At 48.4% G+C, this 20298-nt stretch overlaps 1 non-coding gene across 1 annotated transcript; it reads right to left on the bottom strand.

Annotated features, from left to right (window-relative positions):
• Positions 1-12588: 12588 nt before the first annotated feature.
• Positions 12589-12659, bottom strand: TRNAG-CCC (transfer RNA glycine (anticodon CCC)). Its single transcript has one exon. It is a non-coding gene; the product is annotated as a tRNA-Gly (tRNA).
• Positions 12660-20298: the final 7639 nt, after the last annotated feature.

Genomic DNA, 20298 nt, shown 5'->3' with positions numbered 1-20298 from the left:
TAGTCACCACATTGCGGGACCATGTGGCACCCCAAAGGGCCCCTGTCACTAGCCCGGACCACGAACAGCCTACCACCTCCGCCGGCGCTAGTGGACAGGAGGCCCCCACACAACGACAGGCCACCAGAACCCCACCTCCTGCTGAAGATCAACCACCCCGCAAGCGGAACCTGAGATCACACAAGAAGACAGAGTAGGATGCCAAGACCCCCGCCAGCATAAGATACCCCCTAATGTCATCCCACTGTCCCACATTGTCACCCTGTCCAACCTTGAACTGCCCCTGCTCCATCCTTCCACAGGCATATGGACAATGCACCTGTGCGACTGAGAACTGGACTCTGCCATGGACATTACTCCACCCCCACCCATCACCGTTTTACTATCATGGACCCATATGCAGCACTTAAAATAAATCACCAATTGCACTTCAAAAATCAGGAGTCTGCTTGTATTCTTTACAAATGTATTACACATAACGGTGCAATAATGTTCAGTCACATTGTGATGACAACATACCAATGTCTATAAGCATTAGTCCATGGGCAAACAAAGCAGCAGTCACGCTGTGGATCATACAGCTCTGAAAAGGGAAGGGAAAGTCAAAAATCAGTTAAAAGGAACTGGGGGGAAACACAGAAAGTAGAGATGCAGGAGTGCAGAAGTAAATGTAAAATGGCGTGGGTGATTCTTACCTGTGTGCTACTGAAAATACTGTTGTATAACTGTGTCCCTGTTGTCCGTGTCGTCCCCGTCGTCTTCCTCCTCTTCACTCTCCACAGGCTCCACAGCTGCTACAACACCACCATCTGGACCATCCTCCTGCAGGAAAGGCACCTGGCGTCGCAATGCAAGATTGTGAAGCATACAGCAGGGCACGATGATATGACACACCTTCTTTGGTGAGTACATTAGGGATCCACCTGTCATATGCAGGCACCTAAACCTGGCCTTCAGGACCCCGAAGGTCCGTTCTATAATCCTCCTAGTTCGCCCATGTGCCTCATTGTAGCGTTCCTCTGCCCTGGTCCGGGGATTCCTCACTGGGGTCAATAGCCAAGGCAGGTTGGGGTAACCACACACGGTGTCTCTGTAGCTGTTCCATCACATAAGGGATGCTGCTATTTCGCATGACATACGCGTCATGCACTGACCCAGGGAACTTGGCATTTAGATGGGAGATGTACTGGTCAGCCAAACAGACCACCTGGACATTCATCGAATGGTAATTTTTTCTATTTCTGTACACCTGCTCATTGTCTTTTGGGGGTACGAAAGCCACATGGGTCCCATCAATGGCACCAATGATGTTGGGGATATGTCCAAGGGCATAGAAATCACCCTTTACAGTGGCCAAATCACCCTCCTCAGGGAAAACAATGTATCTCCGCATGTATTTAATCAGGGCAGACAACACTCTGGACAAAACCTTAGAAAACATAGGCTGAGACATCCCTGATGACATGGCCACTGTTGTCTGAAAAGACCCACTTGCCAAAAAATGGAGTACTGACAGAACCTGCACCAGAGGGGGAATCCCTGTGGGTTGGCGGATGAGGGACATCAGGTCAGGCTCCAGCTGGGCACACAGTTCATGTATAGTGGCTCGGTCAAGTCGGTATCGAAGTATAATATGTCGTTCTTCCATTGTCGACAGGTCCACCAGCTGTCGGTACACGGGAGGATTCATCCTTCTCCTCGCAAGTCCCAGCGGACGGTGCCTAGGAAGGACAACATGGAGCACAGAGTCAAGCAACCCACAGGTACGTTCACCCAGCTTGCACAGTACACGAATCGCTATGCATTGAAAGGCATGTATGAGTGGCAATGCAAGGCCTAGGCCTGTGTGACGCAGTAGCAATTAAGCCATGTGGGCCCTTGTAATGGCGGCTGCCTGACCTGAGAAGTGTGACAGTGGGATATGAGGTCAACGCGCTGGTGTGGCACACCTTGGCGGTAGGCGGTCGAAGACCGCAGTGCGAAGGCGCATTGGTTAACATTGAACCCTATGGGTCTCAGGAGCCAATGACGATGTGCGCCGGCGGTGACCGCCATTTTCCATCTGCTTAACCACTCGAGACCTGACCATCCACAGGAGAGGACCTATACTGCAAGTGCTGCTGTGACCTCGGTCTGGAAGAGACAATGGCTGCTGCGACTGGGGAAAGGGCCCCTGCCTTCACTTCAGAAGAGTTGGAGAAACTTGTGGATGGGGTCCTGCCCCAGTATGCGCTACTCTACGGTCCTCCAGACCAACAGGTAAGTACACTGGGTGCACGTTGAATGGGCTATGCCTGGGTTGTGTATGGTGGATGTAAGATGGTGGGGTGGGGAGCGAATGAGGAGTCCAAGGCACGACAAATGAGAGCATGTGCCACATGGCAGGGTTGGGGAGGGGGGGGCAATCACATCTAACATGCAGAAAAATGATGAAAATTCCTTTCCCACCCTGTACATTTCAAATAGGTCAGCGCCCATCAGAAAGTCGACATTTGGCGTGCCATCGCCAAGGAAGTCCGGGCCCTGGAGGTTCACAACAGACGGGGCACCCACTGCCGAAAGAGGTGGGAGGACATCCGCCGCGGGACCAGGAAGACCGCCGAGTCACTGCTGGGGATGGCCTCCCAACGTAGGAGGGGTGCCAGTCGTACCTTGACCCCCCTGATGTCCCGGATCCTGGCGGTGGCCTACCCCGATTTGGATGGGCGCGTGAGGACATCACAGCAGACACAAGGGGGTGAGTACAACCTCATTCTGCTATCTTTACACGCAGTGGAGGCGTCTGGGTGGGGGAGGAGGGCTGTGGGTGACATTAGGCCAGGGCGCTTTCTGTAGTGTAGTCCCCTCCTTTAGGCATGGCCCTGTGCCCCCGCCCTCCACCTCTGTAGGGTGCCAAGTACAGCAATCGATGGTCCAGCATCACCCATGTGCGCATTTGTTGTCCATAGACCTGTTGGCCTAGTCACAAGTACTGAGTAGTGTACCCCTATTGCGCAGCGTAGTGCATGAGGCTCCTGTGTCTGTCCTCTCCACCAACGGTGTTGACAATGCATGCACTCAACCTGTTTTTATTTCTCCCCCCACCCTTTTTCTTTATCTTCTTGTGCATGTGTGCATTAGCATCATCAGGCGGAGGAGAATTGGCATCGGAGCACGAGGGAGCTGCAACTCACAAGGCCCCGGTGGGCCATGGTACAGACACCGAGGTCACCAGTGATACGGAGGGCGAGGGGAGCACCACAACCCAGCGCACCAGCTCCGCCCTCCCAGCAGCCCCTCAGCCTTCGCTCCGTGCCCGCTCGCCCAAGAAGGCGGGCATCTCCTTCGCCCCAGGCACCTCAGGCCCTGCCCCTGTTACCCCTGCTGCCCTCAGTGAGGAGGTCATTGACCTCCTACAGACCATCATTGTTGGGCAGTCTACCCTTTTGAATGCCATCCAGGGGGTAGAGAGGGAGGTGCATCGGAGCAATGCATACCTGGAGGGCATTCATTCGGGTCAGGCTGCCCATCAACGATCGTTCAATGTTCTGGCCTCAGCACTGACGGCAGCCATTGTCCCTGTTTCCAGCCTCCCTCTTCTAACTGCCTCCACCCTGTCTCTGTCTCCTGTTCCTCAGCCTATCCCATCCACACCATCAGACCAGCCTGCACACACCTCAACACCCAAGGGCAGCTCATCCAGACATAAGCACCACAGATCGCACAAGCATTCACCCAAGCAACACCCAGATGCAGACATGCCAACAGTCACTACCACCTCTGTGTCCCCCTCCTCCTCGTCTCCCTCCTCCCTCCCTGTGACGTCTCCACTCACACCTGCATGCACACCACCATCAGCCAGTACTTCCATCACCAGCACACCCTCCAGTACAGTCCGCACACGTGCAGTCACCACCCCCACTGCCATTTACACGTCCCCTGTGTCCTCTCCCACTGTGTCTGTCACCCCCTCTTCCAAGACACACAAACGCAGGCAGCCACCCACCCAACAGCCAACCACCTCACGACAGCCTACGTCACAAGCACCTGCACCCAAAGACAGCACACCTGACTCTCCTACAACCACATCCTCTTCCTCCACTCCCATACCCACTACACCTACCCTTTACATTGGTCCTAAAAAACTTTACCTCTCCAAACTTAACCTCTTTGCCCCACCTGACCCACCCCCTCCATCTGCTAAGAGTCCCAAGAGCACCTCAGCCACCACCAGCCCTGCTTCAAGTGTCACCATTGTGCACGGGTTTCGGAGTCCACCCTTTCCCAGCACTGATACATCGGCCAGCAGCAAGGGGACAGCCAGCCCCCCCCCCCTGGAAAGAGGACCCGTAAAATCACGGGCCGCCGCGAGAAGACTGACACGGCTGCCCACAAGGAGCAAAGTCCTGGGCCGTCACCTGCCACAACATCCAGGGGAGGCAAGGGCCAGAGAGCCTCATCGAAGGAGGGCAAGGGCAGCAGGGCGGAGAAGTCAGCCAGCAGGGGCGCGGACCAGGAGGGCCCCACAAGCCCCATCCCGGGTGTGAGGGAGGACACCCTCGGGCCCACGACTCCGTAACAGAAGGGTCCAGCAACTGCACGGTCAGAGGGCGACTAAGCAGGGAGTCCTGGCCAGGTCTGGCTCCCTTGAATGACTGGACAAGCACCGCTGAAGAGGGCCCCGCCGTGCAGAAAGGCACCGCTGAAGAGGGCCCCGCCGTGCAGAAAGGCACCGCTGAAGAGGGCCCGACGTGCAGAAAGGCACCGCTGAAGAGGGCCCCGCCGTGCAGAAAGGCACCGCTGAAGAGGGCCCGCCGTGCAGAAAGGCACCGCTGAAGAGGGCCCCGCCGTGCAGAAAGGCACCGCTGAAGAGGGCCCGCCGTGCAGAAAGACACCGCTGAAGAGGGTCCCGCCGTGCAGAAAGGCACCGCTCCGCTGGTCCCCGCCGTCTCAAGCACCGCTCCGCTGGGCCCCGCCGTCTCAAGCACCGCTCCGCTGGGCCCCGCCGTCTCAAGCACCGCTCCGCTGGACCCTTCCTGTCAAGCACCGCTCCGCTGGGCCCCGCCGTCTCAAGCACCGCTCCGCTGGGCCCTTCCTGTCAAGCACCGCTCCGCTGGGCCCCGCCGTCTCAAGCACCGCTCTGCTGGGCCCCGCCGTCTCAAGCACCGCTCCGCTGGGCCCTTCCTGTCAAGCACCGCTCCGCTGGGCCCCGCCGTCTCAAGCACCGCTCCGCTGGGCCCTTCCTGTCAAGCACCGCTCCGCTGGGCCCCGCCGTCTCAAGCACCGCTCCGCTGGGCCCCGCCGTCTCAAGCACCGCTCCGCTGGGCCCTTCCTGTCAAGCACCGCTCCACTGGGCCCCGCCGTCTCAAGCACCGCTCCGCTGGGCCCTTCCTGTCAAGCACCGCTCCGCTGGGCCCTTCCTGTCAAGCACCGCTCCGCTGGGCCCCGCCGTCTCAAGCACCGCTCCGCTGGGCCCTTCCTGTCAAGCACCGCTCCGCTGGGCCCCGCCGTCTCAAGCACCACTCTGCTGGGCCCTTCCTGTCAAGCACTGCTGGCCCATTGACAGTGCCGGTTCTGTGTCGAGCTAGTGTTCACGCTGCACTCGGGGCACCCTGCCTCCTCCATTACCTGTGGAGTCTGTAATCCACCTGATGGCCTGTGTCTCTGCACTCCCCAGGATGGCACAGTGGGCAGACCACCCACTGTAGAGACTTCTGAGACTGTGGCTTTGCACTCCCCAGGATGGCACAGTGGGCAGACCACCCACTGTAGAGACTTGTGAGACTGTGGCTTTGCACTCCCCAGGATGGCACAGTGGGCAGACCACCCACTGTAGAGACTTGTGAGACTGTGGCTTTGCACTCCCCAGGATGGCACAGTGGGCATGGTGGACCCTTCGTGGATCTGGCGTCGTGGACTCATGTGGCTGAGGTGCCCCCCCTTCCCTTCCCCCTGAGGTGCCTGTAGTTTTGTCATCTGATGCCCCAGCAGTGTTCTCTCCAACGGACTCAGGTCTCCTGTGTGGGCTTTGCCCATGTGTTGATACACTTTGGCCCATGGACAGTGGAAATTTAAGTGACTGTGCAGGACTTATTGCCTATGTTTATCGGTTTCGCAATGTTCTTACTTGATTTTTTACAATTCATATTGCTATTTTACCATGACTTCAAAGAATCTCTTTTATACATAAATTTTGTTTCTCACTTTAATTATGTCTTTGCATTATTCCGGGGGGTTTGGGTGGTGTCACTGTGACTTGGTGCTCTGCATTGGTGTGTAGATAGTTGGGGGGGGGGTCGCATATGTGTGTGCCCGTAAGCTTTCCTCCTCCCCCCTCCCCTGTGTCGTAGGTGCAGTACTCACCGTTGTCGTCTGCGCCGGAGTTCGTACTCGTGGTAGATGAGCAGGTAGACAATAGCTGGTAGGATGTTTAATTCGGGTTCCATGCTGTTCTCCGTCCTCGTGGAGTGTGTATAGGTGAGCGTTTTCCCGTTCGTAGTCTGTTTCCGCCGTGTTTTTATCGGCGGGGCTCCCGCCCCGGAAAAGGTGGCAGATTGGTGAGTTGTGATAGTGTGGGCGGTACATTGTCTGCCGCCTGCCTGTTGGCGGTGACCGCCGCGCTGTTTGTGTGTCCCGCCGTGGCGGTCGGAGTGTTAAGGTGGCGGGCTGTGTTGGCGGTTCCCGCCAGGGTCAGAATTCAATTTTTTGGACCGCCTGCCTGTTGGCGGGTTGGCCGCCGCTTTATCACCGACCGCCATGGTTGGAATGACCCCCAAAGTCTTGAGACTTAACATGAGCATTGCATTTCATCATGGCAATTTCAAGAGGTAACTGAATTGCATGCAACAAGTCCTTAATGTGTTCACCATTTTTCACAGGAGAACCAGAAGAGGTCATGAAACCTCTCTGTGACCACAACTGGCCAAAATCATGTACAATTCCAAATCCATATCTGCTGTCAGTATAGATAGTGACTCTCAGACTTTCAGCTGCGTGGCATGCCTTAGGAAGGGCAATTAATTCTGCCACTTGTGCGGAATACACTCTCTCGAGCCAGGAAGCTTCAATGATACCAGCTATGGTAGACACAGCATAACCAGCTCTCAACATTCCGACTGAGTCTCTCAAACAGGATCTGTCAACAAACATAATGCAGTCATTTTCTTTTAACTGCGTATCTTGAATGTCAGGTCGGGGCTTGGTACATAGTTCTGTTACCTCAAGACAATCATGCTCAACTTCCTCTTATTATTAATCTCAGTACTTTCAACAGGAAGTAGAGCTGCCGGGTTCAATACAGTACATCGCTCATATCAGGTAAGTCGGGCATTTGTCATGTTCTGGGTTTTAGTTCGAGTCAACAGAATTTTAACTGAATGTGGAACCATTACTGTTAAGGGATGTCCCATCACTGTGCCTTCACACTGTGTGAGGCTGCTGCAACTGCACGCAAACAACCCGGTAAGGCTGCTGCGACGGGGTCCAAGGTAGCTGAAGAATATGCTACAGGGCGGTTTGCACGCCCATGGACCTGTGTTAAGACAGACAAAGAACAAGCATCACGCTCATGACAAAACAGTAGAAAAGGCTTCGTGTAATCAGGCATACCTAATGCTGGTGCCCTGCACATGCACTCCCTCAATTCCATGAATGACTCAAGCTCTTCTTTGGACAGGGTTATGGTGTACGGGTCATCCTTAGTTTCTTTGCCTGTCAGCTTTATCAATGGTTTAGAGATAATTGAAAAGTTGGGTATCCACTGGCGACAGTAGCCCACCATTCCCAAAAACATCCTGACATCTCTTTTTGTTGTCGGGGGGTTCATCTGCAAAATAGCTGTCACCCTTTCCTTTGATATTCTCCTGGACCCTCTCTCAAACAAGTGTCCTAAGTACTTCACCTCTTTTTGACAGTACTGCAACTTCTTTGGAGACACTTTGGGCCTCATTACGACCCTGGCGGTCATAGACCGCCAGGGTGGAGGCCGGAGGTAGCACCGCCAACAGGCTGGCGGTGCTACATCAGGTATTCCGACCGCGGCTGTGAAGCCGCGGTCGCCCAGCAGGGTCCGGCGGTTTCCCGCCGGATTTCCCCCGGCTGGGGGAATCCTCCATGGCGGCGCTGCATGCAGCGCCGCCATGGGGATTCCGACCCCCTTCTCGCCAGCCTGTTCCTGGCGGTTTACACCGCCAGGAAGAGGCTGGCGGGAACGGGTGTCGTGGGGCCCCTGGGGGCCCCTGCACTGCCCATGCCACTGGCATGGGCAGTGCAGGGGCCCCCTAACAGGGCCCCATTAAGATTTTCAGTGTCTGCTTGGCAGACACTGAAAATCGCGACGGGTGCAACTGCACCCGTCGCACCCCAGCAAATCCGCCGGCTCCATTCGGAGCCGGCTTCATCTTTGCTGGGGCTTTCCCGCTGGGCCGGCGGGCGATCTTTTGAAGATCGCCCGCCGGCCCAGCGGGAAAGTTAGAATGGTCCCCGCGGTGGTGTTTGGGCGGTTTCCGTCGGAATGATCCCCTTTATGTCCGTTCTTTCCCAAATGATTCAGTAAGGCAATTGTGTCATACCTGCAGTCATCTTTTGTTCTGGACGCAATCAGTAAGTCATCAATGTATTGCACCAGAGTCGAACTAAAAGGCAGTTCTAATGACTCCAAGTCCTTTTTCAATATCTGATTGAAAATAGACGGTGACTCAGAAAACCCTTGAGGAATTCTGCACCAACTGTACACCTTCTCCAGGAATTTGAAACTGAATAAAAATTGGGTCATTACTCCCTGATCACACATACCAGACTTACCTTGTGCATACAATGGCACTGGCGGACCAACAGTGATTGGTAACGATATGGCAGCAGGTGTCTGACTTGGTCCAAAACTCAGTGGAGCAGCAACTCCAAAAGTTTGATTCTCTGAGGCTGGGGCAGGTACTAATGGAGGTCCTGCTGCTGGGCTATAACCTGGTATCAGCTGTTGCTGCGACTAGGGCAGCAATTGTGGAGTTGGCTCAATCTGCACTAACCTTGATTTTGTATATATCGGATCAGGCGGCACTATTAGATTCGTAATAGTCTCTAGTACTGGGACATCTGGATAGATTCTCTGTATCTGCGGTGGAGGTTGCAACTGTATCTGCATGTCTGGCGCAGTGGGTACACTGACACCATTTTGTGTCAAAACCGTATCACTAGTCTGCGCTGTATCAGTAACTCCCTTCTCCTGCGTCTGGTTCCCAGGACCCACACTAGTGCTCGGGACATTGTCGCTTACCGCATAAGGTGGCGGGCGATCATGTAATATCTGATTTAGGAACTCTTCCTCGTCTGAATCATCTTCTTCTATCCAAGACCTCTTGGTCTCTTTGGGCTTATTAGAGTCCTTGTCTGTCTTACAGATGGCTTTCTTCCCCTGCGTCTCATCTCCCTGTGCTATTGCTGGAAACAATTTAAGTCCGTCAACTATTCCCCGTCTCCACATTTTGCTCTCATTATCCCATCTAGCCTCAGCTAAAGTATTTTCTGCCCTTTTTATTCTCCTTTCGAATTTCTGTTGTCTCTGTTTAATAGCCATTAAATCCCAAATTGCTAAAGCCTCATACTGAGCTGGCCTCGGAGGTGGCTTTTGTACACTTAGCATCCACCTCAAGTTCTCTAGGACTCTCGTATTGAACGTTCCGTGTTCCGGGAACGCCAAACATCCCTCCTTTTCTGTCAATTTGTGCCACTGTTTCATCCATTAGCAAGGCGCAACACCCTTTTCCTCCATGACTATATAAGCTGGAGTACCCCCAGGCGGTGTAGGCTCCCCTTCACTCACCATAATGTATGTGTTTCCTTTCAGAGCGCTCTAAAAGCTTTGATAAAGTTAATCTTTGCGTCTTTTCCTTTATTTGTATTTAATCAGAAAGTGACTTTAATTCCCAGGACACTCTTCACCCACCTTTCTCAACCTATTGCCTCTCACGGACGGCAGCCAATCCGTGCGCGACCCCTCTCGACAAATGACCTATCTCAGCGCGGCACCACTGACGTCACACTCACACACTGCAGCTGACAAAGTCTTGCGGCTTGTCCGCCCCTCACTGGATTCACACCAAACTAATGCAAAATTACTGCGAGCACCTTTAACAACAACAACTCAAATTTGCCGGTTTACTACAGGAAGGATAACACATTTGCTTCAGAACTTTACAGAGATTTTACTTGAAGCCTTGGCCGCTACTCTCTCCTTCTCATTTCCCGCTCCCGCAAGCAGAATTCGACCCGCAAATTCTACTCTCGACTTGTCAATGGTTCGCTCTAGTGCACTTTAGAACTTGCCAAATCTCCATCGAAGGTTTCATACACACAATTGACTCAAACTTGACTCGTCAACCACGCCCAATTGAACTAATTAAACCGAACAAATTACAACATAAACCCAAGTGTCTCCTACACTTGTCAATATACTCCGGAGTCTTTGACCACGACGGGTCCGTACATTAACAACGAACCACGTGGATAATTTTGAGCACAAAGCGCCACACTCATGTGAAGTACGCCGACTTCGCTACTCTCATACTGCGGAGTACGCCCACTCCTACTAAAACATCATTACCTGGCCTAAATACACACAAACTTCACAAATCACCTTTAAAATGCATAAGCTGAGCAAGCGCAAATCCTACACCACACATGCTAAAACGCCGAGAACATCTCCAACTCACTTAGGCAGGCTCCGAGGTCCCAGGAAAGTCATGGTGAATTTAGAAACACGTCATATCTCCAATTTGCATTATCTCAGTAAAACAATCTAAACAATAATTCTACGTCCTAGGGCCCCAAAGGCCAAACCGTCGCTCTGCAACCAGAACTGTTAACGCGTCCCTTTATGATAATTTGTTACACATTAGGACTCGTTTCAGGCCAATGAATCTTTTGACCCAGTTGAGAGACACCTTAGGACGAGATAGCTAATCAATATGTCAATCAATACGTCTATGATGTAATCAATATTTATCACAACAATACATTTCACTTTAGTCAAAGTCATTAATCAATTCAAACACTACCATGACCTTGCAGTCATGAATACCCACACCAGTCTAGTAGAATTTTATGAGTTTTATTCCCTATTGGTTACAATTCTAAAAGCAGATGCGCTAATCTCAAAACCAAGAAACATAATAGCATAGTCACAATATGGCAACTTTGATAAGATTTCATTAAAGTGAAAATCACAAACATCAGAACATAACACGGTGTAAACATAGATCAATTTAGCAGAGTGTCAATAACGCGTCAATTCAACAAAGCATAGTTTCGGTCGTTTGTCTATTTGTGTCAGTTTAATGAACACCTGTCCTAACCACTGATTAGGATTAGCATGTTGGGCTTCTTGCAAAACAATTTAGAACACCAATTTGGAAAACATCTAGCTATGGTCTCTGTCAAAAGTAAGCAGTTGGTACCTAGAAAGGAAAAGCAAACAGACAAATCACAAATGCATTGTCATAATTACCCTCCAAGGTTTAGGTCAGCACACAAATTCAGTCTTCGTCTTCAGGACATCAGTCAAAACGCCATCAGTCAGAACTCCACTCCGGGGCAAAGGGGCACTTTCCTCATAAGGAGGTAAAGTGTAAAATGGGCAATCTAAGGAAAAGGATGGTTTAAGTAAACCAAAGTAAGTCACCAAACAGAGTGACAAAGTTTCTGGATAAAATCAATAGCATTCCCTACCTAATTCTAAATAGCTCCCCGTGTCATGGGTTTTTATCCCTTTTTCGTTGTACATTCCCCTAAAATTCTATTGGACACTGGTTATACCCCACTATCTTTACCCAATAAAAAGATGGATTATGTCATTAATCTTTCACCCCATATTATTTCACAAGCTTCTCATTGGTCTTCATGTTCGATGTCGTCAGAGGTGGCACGTCCGGTATGATTTCATCTTTCTGTAATTTCTTTGCACATCTCTTGGTCAGTAGCTCCATTGTCTTCACCGGTTTGAATTACCTTGTACATTACATTAATCTACACTGTTGCATTTTGTTTTCATATTTTATACAAGCAATGTGGAATTCATGGGAAAGGGTCTAGTATGGTTACATTTCAGCTTCTAGTTTGAAGAAAACAAGAGGTCATGTCCTTTTGCGAGTCAGCACACTGCAAGATAGGAAAAATACATTTAATATGAGAGCCAAGCAGCTAAGCTTCGGCTCATGCTAACTTAAGGCCTACAAGGATTTCAGCACAAATTCAATAACGCAATTATTAATAATTAGTCTAAAACTTATTCAGTATAACATTTATAAACATTTTAGCCATCACCATTAGTCCACGTATTCATTGGCGGCCACTCCCTGTGGTCACATTTCAGGTACACGTTTCAACAAAATACATCAATACAATTACTTAAGCGGCATTACCACACACTAGTTCATAAGCATCTCATGTTAATATAAATTATATAAGCTACGATCTCTCAAGTACATCGTTATCAAAATAAATAACATTGTTTTTTTCCAGCAAGATAAAAAAAAACACAACCGTGCATTTTAAAATAAACTTATTTAGGTGTTAAAAGTATATAAGACCAAATTTTAAAGTCATAAATAAAATACTTGCGCCAGCCGGAAATTTAACCCGGGTCGCAAGAATGGGAATCTTGCATGATACCACTACACTACTGGCGCGGGTGGTCTTTGAGGAGCACTTGAAGATTTTCAGCTCTGGATTGAAGTCTCGTACACTCTACTAGGCGCTAGTAAAACACTCACCATGAATACCTTTTTTAAAGTGGAATAAGGAAGCCGATTATTTATTTATTTAATTGCGTTGCTTTGAAAGTCGATGAACTGAAGGAAGTTTGGAAGAAACAGCAAAGTGGACATTGACGTAAACAAACATAAGTAATAGGGAAAAATGCACTTATCGACATAATGAAGATATACACCTCACGTAGCAAGACAAGGCGATGCTCTTCTTTACAGAGTACACATGCACCACTAAATCTAGTGTAATCCAATTTCAAATGTGTTTCTTATAGAGGCGACGATAGAAAGCAGCAACTGTACATACGTCTGAATATTACACCACCCATCACACGCTGCAGATGTAATCTGCTCCTGAAGTTACATCCTACATCTCACAATGATTACAAGGACCAGTCACAGCATAGCGCCTCCCTTCACACAAGAATTGACAACACAGTAAAAACAATACAGCCGACGATAAAACATGTGACTGACTACTAGCCAAAAATAATGTGTCCTCATTTCTCAGGCTAGTCCCTTGTCAGCCCCCTTGTCACTCCAGAGATTCACACATCAGGGACCCAAACCTGGATTTCCATTTCAGCCATTAAGAAAAATAATATTGGCAAAGCCAGTAAGTCACTCCTATGAGACAAAAGCTATTGGCTTTGTCAGTGTGTATCCATGTTGTGCTGCAGTGTGACTGCCCTGCAGCGGGGTGTAGGAACCAAACGTACCCAGTATTCAGAGGCCACACACACAGGAGGCGAGGAAGGGAAAGGAAAGACCGACGAGGATCACAACAACCACATATACTACAATTACAAGACCACACAGTAAAGCACAACTCATAATACATAATAATGTCCACCACTATTACATCACCCCCCCTTTGAATAAGTCAGTGCATGAGTTAAGCGTTAAATGTAATAGACATGCCTATATTGCATGTTGACCTTTCTCCATTATCAAGCGGGTGCAGGTTCGGGCTTCACCGAAAGGTTCACCTTGAGCTGGTGGTAAACTTTCATTGCAGAGGTGTGACCTCAACATGAGATGTGTGGAAGTCGCCCTGAGTGACACCTCTTATCTTCAGATAACTGACCATCACTCCTCAAAGAGGCTGAGATCTGGAGGCTGTTGGGTGAAGGAACACACACAGCTCGGGTCATGTTCCACCAACTACCATCCTCCAACCTCACACCTCTTACTGAGGCTCTGACCACTCGTAAAGGGCAACTAAACTTGTCACCACTGAATTTGGCGTGTAGGAGCCTGATCCTGTCCACATCACCAACACATGTGTGGGATTTAACAGTGTTTTTTCTATGATCATAATATTCAGGCGCGGCCCGTCCTTTAGTGCAGTGGGACCACGCCCCCCACCTTTTGCCCCTCATGAAGAGTGTCTGTCAGGCTGAGCAAAGGTCAGCCTGACAGACACTCTTCATGTTCAGGTCAGGCAGCCATGAGCAGACATGCACGATTTGCGCAGACTCCTGGCTGCCTAAGCTGAACTTTGCTGGGCTGTGGGCCTGACCTCCTCGGCTCAGCAAAGGTGCCTCGAGGCCCTCCCCTGGGTGATGAGGAAAGCGTCACCCATTGACTTCGACCTGGTAGCTTAAGGTTTAAGCCCTGAAGCGCCCAGGGCGAGTGTCAATCAGTGACACTTCGTCACAGAGTAAGGTGGGGTCAGCAGTCTTACTGACCCCATCCCACTCTGTGACGAGGCTGTGACTGCTGCCTTCCCTCATTACCCTCCTGGGACCTCAAGGCCAAAGGTAAGTTTGTGTGTGTGTGATCTTTTAAAATGAATGTTTGGTGCGTGCGTGCATGTTTGAATGTTATGAGTGTTGTTTATGGATGTGTGTGTGTGTGTGTGTGAAAGAATGAGTGTGTGTGATCTTTTAAAATGAATGTTTGGTGCGTGTGTGCATGTTTGAATCTTATGAGTGTCAATGGATGTGTGTGCGTGTGTGAAAGAATGAGTGTGTGTGTGTGATGTTTTAAAATTATTGTTTGGTGCGTGCGCGTATGTTTGAATCTTATGAGTGTTGTTAATGGAGGTGCGTGCGTGTGTGTCTGTGTGTGAAAGAATGAGTGTGTGTGTGTGTGCTTCCTGCCCGCCGCCATTGATAATATTATGTTTCATTTGTAACTATTTTATTTGGACTCTTTTGCACATTACTTATCAAGGTTGATGGCACATGCTTTTGCCGTCTTTTCCTTGAACCAAAGAGGACGTAGTTTGCTGATGGGGCCTACCTACCTCTTAATAGTTCATATGGTGTTAAGCCAGTCATAATTTTTCCTTTGTGCCAGTCATACCAGTCATACCAGTAGGACCCTCGTGAGCCAATGCAGTAAGGCTTGGCTTGAGTGAAAGGGGTGCAACTAATTTGACATTTCTTACAATGACTTCATCTACCATAATCAATTCTTTCTTTATCTTCCAATACAGCCTTACAGATTTTCATCTACTTGTTTCTCCTTCAGCCAGCCCTGAACAACTATATCAGAAACACTTGTCTACTCAAATCATTAGCAATAGCAGTCGTCCACTGCATTTCACTCACAACCCTTGTTTCTCCTGGTTTATTTAACAGATTGGCTACAGCTACATCTTCATCCATAAACCTTGCTTCATCCTCAGTCAATGTTTCTACACAAGGCATATGGGACAGATAAACAGCAGCAATGGTAGATTTGCCAAAAACATATTCAATATCTATTTCATATTCTTGTAATTTACTGACTAACTTTGTGATGGAGAGTGACATGCTTTCAGAATTGCACTTACTCAGTATGCTCACAAGCGTTTTGTGTTAATTTTCAATCAGAAATGGCCGTCACCACGGACAAATCCTTTGAATTTCGCCACTGCCCACATGCATACCAAGAGTTCTCTTTTAATAACAGAGCATTTCGTTTTAGGTGCCCCTACTTTGTGTGATGCAAATGCTATGAGGCGCTTGCTGTTGGGCACTTCCAGACTTAGTATTGCTTCAAGGCCAACCTGGTTGGCATCCATAGTCACTATAGACAAAGAGTTTAATTGAATGAGTAAAGCATTGGGGCATTTTGAAACTCTTTCTTAAGAGTTTGCATGCTTTTCTCACATTTTTCATTCTAGATGAACTCTCTATCTGTAGGCGGGTGTCATGCACCTCGCCTACCGAGATTCAGCCGTGGTGTCGGCGGAGTCTTTCCTTACTATCCATTACGCGTTGTCATGGAGACGTGTGTGACTCACGCAGCCGCGCGCAGCAGGACTTCCGGGTTGTCGGCCCGGATAAGGACGGAGACGCCATAAAGACGGACACGGAGGCAGAGAACGGGAGAGAGGAGACGAGAGGAGAGCAAAGGAGAGAAGAAGACAAGAGGAACATGGAATTTAAGGGCGTGGAGCCGCCGGTGGCCGAAGGAAGAAGGAGAGAGCAGAAGGCTTACACCCTCACCGGAGTGAAGGAAACCACCAGAGAAGACGTGGAATCCTGCCACGACCCAGGAGGGTCGTGGCTAACCAAGGTACGGGGATTATTCAGGGGCACCGGCACTAAAGGGGTAGGAGGGAGGAGAAAGGAGGGAAAGGAACTGGGGAGGGTGGAAGGGGAGTAGGACAGCTTGGGTTGGGAAAGTGAGGACTCAGGGTCACGGAGCACGCCAACCGGCCCCACACTACCCTGTCACAGCCCGGTAATCGTCCGGGTTTCTGTCATTTTCTCTTTTCCTAACCCGAACCCCTCCCATTACATCACCAACCCTTTTGTTCCTTTCCTCACACCCCTCCCTTATATTAATACGATAACCACGATAGTAAACTTACCGTACCACTTACCGAGTCCTGTCCGATGTTTGTTCTGCCGAGAATCCACGGGCACCCAGGAAGAAGCCGTCAGCAGACCACCACCTACAAGAAAGGACAGAAGGAGATATGGAGGACCTGCGCCAACCACCTCACCTGTAAAACAGAGACTCCCCAGAGGAAAGACTAAGGGGAAGACCAGATTCTGTTTTTGTTTTTTTTAAATATTTTTTTCTTTATAATCAAATAAACCCTGGCTCCGGCCTTAGAAACCCGTACAAAACCGAGTCTGACCCTCTGTACTATCCAGCCCAATATCCACGCCCCACAACACTATCTTTCTTGATTAAAAGATGCACAGTCTCCACCTTTTACGAATAGTTTGCTGCATAGACACAGTTAATCCTGTAAGCTGAGCTGAGTCTATATTGGCAGCAATAAAGCTTGGTCTGGACTGAACCCCATCTGCACCAATAAAATGGCCTAAGTATTCCACTTTACCAGTAAAGAACTTACATTTCTCTCCTTTGAAGGTTAGACCAGTGTTTTGCATTCTTTTAAAGACCTCACTCAAAATTATCTGGTGGTTATCCAGATTCTCAGAAAAACACAATTATGTCAACCTAGAAGGCTCTAATACCATGTAATTCTTTGAATCACTTAATCAAGACCTTTTGGAACATTGCGGAATCTGAATTGGGTCCACAAGGCATGAAGCCACATCTGAAAGAGGTTTTGTCACATGAGTCTTTGTGTTGAATTATCAGGCAATAAGTAGTTGCGAAATCAAACACCTTAGCATTGCCCAAGGTTGCCACCGTTTCATGCACATGGGGTAATGCTTGGTTTTCTACCACTACTTGGCAGTTCAGTTAGCGCAGATCCACACAAAGTCTGGTATCTGCATTTTTCTATTTTGAAATTACAAAAGGGGACAACCATGAAGAGGCTGATACAGGTTTGATTACTCCTTCACACAACCATTTGTGCAGCAATTTATCAACATCCTTTGTGCACAAAATTGAATGTTGAAGACTTTCTGTATAATAGGTGTGGCTCCCTGAGTTTGACAATATGTTGGTAACCTTTCAACATTCCTAATTTATCAGCAAAGGTGGATTCAAATTCTCGCAACATTTCATCCAAGTGTGTGTGTGGACTGTAAATACATAAAGTGCCTTGCATAGATTTATCATCATGTGAAGATTTTGCTGTTTAGAGCATCCAAGGATGCTCATGCCATGATTGACAACATGCATGTCTTTAATAGACAGGGTTGCAAAAAAAACCTTCTAAATAGATTTGGTGCCCATCATAAGCTCCGGGTTTTATCTTACTGGGTTGAAACGTTCCCTTTTGCTGCAGACTGTTGAATGTCTCTTTAATGCGTGATCTGGTGTCAATTGATATTTACGCATTTTGTGGGTAGATCCTTATATTGCACCTTGGTTTGTTCATTCCATCACTTTTATGCAGTATCATAACCATTAGTTTAAGGTCAATCAAATGTTCATCTATGTTGTCACTTTAAACTATCCTCCTCCTGGATAGTAAGTACTCTTTTCGGTTGTGTGCTCCCCCATTTTCTTAAATAATAATCATTCAACAACCTCTATGCTAAAGTCGTCAGGAGGTGTTTGAACAAACATGAAGCATTTAACAATAAGACTTTCTTTGAATGAACAGCACAAGTGGTGGCTTCCTTCTTTTTCCAGATGGAGTTTTACACAGATATGTGGCTTAACTAAATCACATTAATAACTTATTTTCTATACATAATTAGAAATGTATTTCAATTCCAATTATGTTATTTCAGTCTGTATATGAAGAATCATGTGTGGAAATGCAAAGAACACGTTGTTAATGCACAAAATATAAACCCAAGAAGCTTTTCCACGAGCAAAAGACCACCGGATGTGATGAACGAAGGAGACAATTTGATAGACAATTCCACAGATACAGAAGTGACCACTGTGTGGCATAACAATTCCTCTGAAAGTACAGTGACTGACAGAATTCTACTGAGTCAATGCAATATGACCTGGAGATGGGGCAAACTGAAGGAGGTTGACAGGGACCATAAGAAGATCAGGGAGAGCTGGTTCTATTAATGGTGGACGGGGGAGATGGTGTCAAAATGCCGCACCCCATGTGGATGGGACGAAGTACAGCGCCTCGAGGAATAACTGTAAAAGCACTGGGCTCCGCCTCCTTGGGTTCTTTAAAGTTAATATCTAAAAAACAATTGACGTAATGATCCGTAGGCAGGGGAGTGATGGGGGAATTGAGAGGCATATTTTGTTTAAGTGTGGGTGTCCAACCATTTGGTTGTTGTTTTGAAATTAACCATGGAGGGGTTGACAGGCACCTCTAGCATTGGGATATGGGCATGTCTAAGACCATCGCCAGAGTCTACAGGGTAGAGGGACGGTAGACAGTTAAGTATAGTTTAGATTAGTAGTAGTGGTAGTGTAGTATAGTTTAGAGTAGTAGTACTAGTAGTAGTCTTATTATTAGTAGTGTAGTATAGTTTAGAGTAGTAGTAGTAGTATTAGTAGTAGTAGTAGTGTAGTATAGTTTGGAGTAGTAGTAGTGGTAGTAGTAGTGTAGTATAGTTTAGAGTAGTAGTAGTATTAGTAGTAGTAATAGTGTAGTATAGTTTAGAGTAGTAGTAGTAGTAGTGTAGTATAGTTTAGAGTAGTAGTATTTGTAGTAGTGTAGTATAGTTTAGAGTAGTAGTACTAGTGTAGTATAGTTTAGAGTAGTAGTATTAGTAGTGTAGTATAGTTTAGAATTGCAATAAGGGCAGGGTTTCGATTGATGCAATTAAAAATACTTTACTGAGTCTATTATACTTGAACACTGCTATGGAAGATTGGAAGTGGGTATAATGATACGCTACTCCGAGCCTGCCAGAGGAGGGGTGCATTCATGCTTTAGCATTTCCCTAGGATACACCCCTTCTGGAAAAGGATAAAAATGTGATTAACTGTGGTGACAGGTGAAGAGCTAGAAATGAAACCCCAATTGATGATATTGGGCATCTGTGTAGAACTGATAACACCCAAGCATTGGCAAAGACAATGTGAAATCGACTATGCGAAATCTATTGGCTTTTTCAATGTATTCTACGTGTTGCACAGTAGTTAAGCTGCTTCTAAATTCACCTTAATCTTTTGTAAGCTTGAAATCCAAAGGCATGGGGAGCAGCTGTGCGAACGGAGAGCCTTCCCATGAGGCCGGAGACAACTTGCAGGGCATGTGTTTTCCATCTGACATGGAAACCGCCATCTCAAGTCTTTCTCTCCTGTGCTTTTTACGGGGTGCATGCTGAGAAAAAAAAAACGGGCAGTACAACAACAACATGTAAACTAAGCAGCCATGCACCCGAGCCCTGAAGAAGAAAAAAGACAGCCTGCAGATTCACTCTAGCAAATAAATAAAAAAGATACAGAATGCCTGGGGAAGGCTTCCGGGGGGGTTGTATACGTTTTTTAAAAGTACCATCAGAAGCATCAAGTTGTGCGAGTGGAAGGAGACTGACCAGCAGATTGGAAGCAGTACTCTGGTCAGTCTTCACGGCAGGATGACAGAGACGAGGTGGAGGCGTTCTCTAGCAAGGAGCCACGTGGGAGCCAGCCAATGGTAAGCAGAGCAATGTGGAACCCAGGGAATCCAGCCAATGGTAAGCAGAGCAATGTGGAACCACGTGGGAGCCAGCCAATGGTAAGCAGAGCAATGTGGAACCACGTGGGAGCCAGCCAATGGTAAGCA

This window comes from Pleurodeles waltl, unplaced genomic scaffold, assembly GCF_031143425.1.
Source record: "Pleurodeles waltl isolate 20211129_DDA unplaced genomic scaffold, aPleWal1.hap1.20221129 scaffold_67, whole genome shotgun sequence".
NCBI classification, from domain to species: domain Eukaryota; kingdom Metazoa; phylum Chordata; class Amphibia; order Caudata; family Salamandridae; genus Pleurodeles; species Pleurodeles waltl.
Note: the sequence above shows the minus strand (reverse complement) of the source record. Positions and strands in the feature narration are given on the sequence as shown.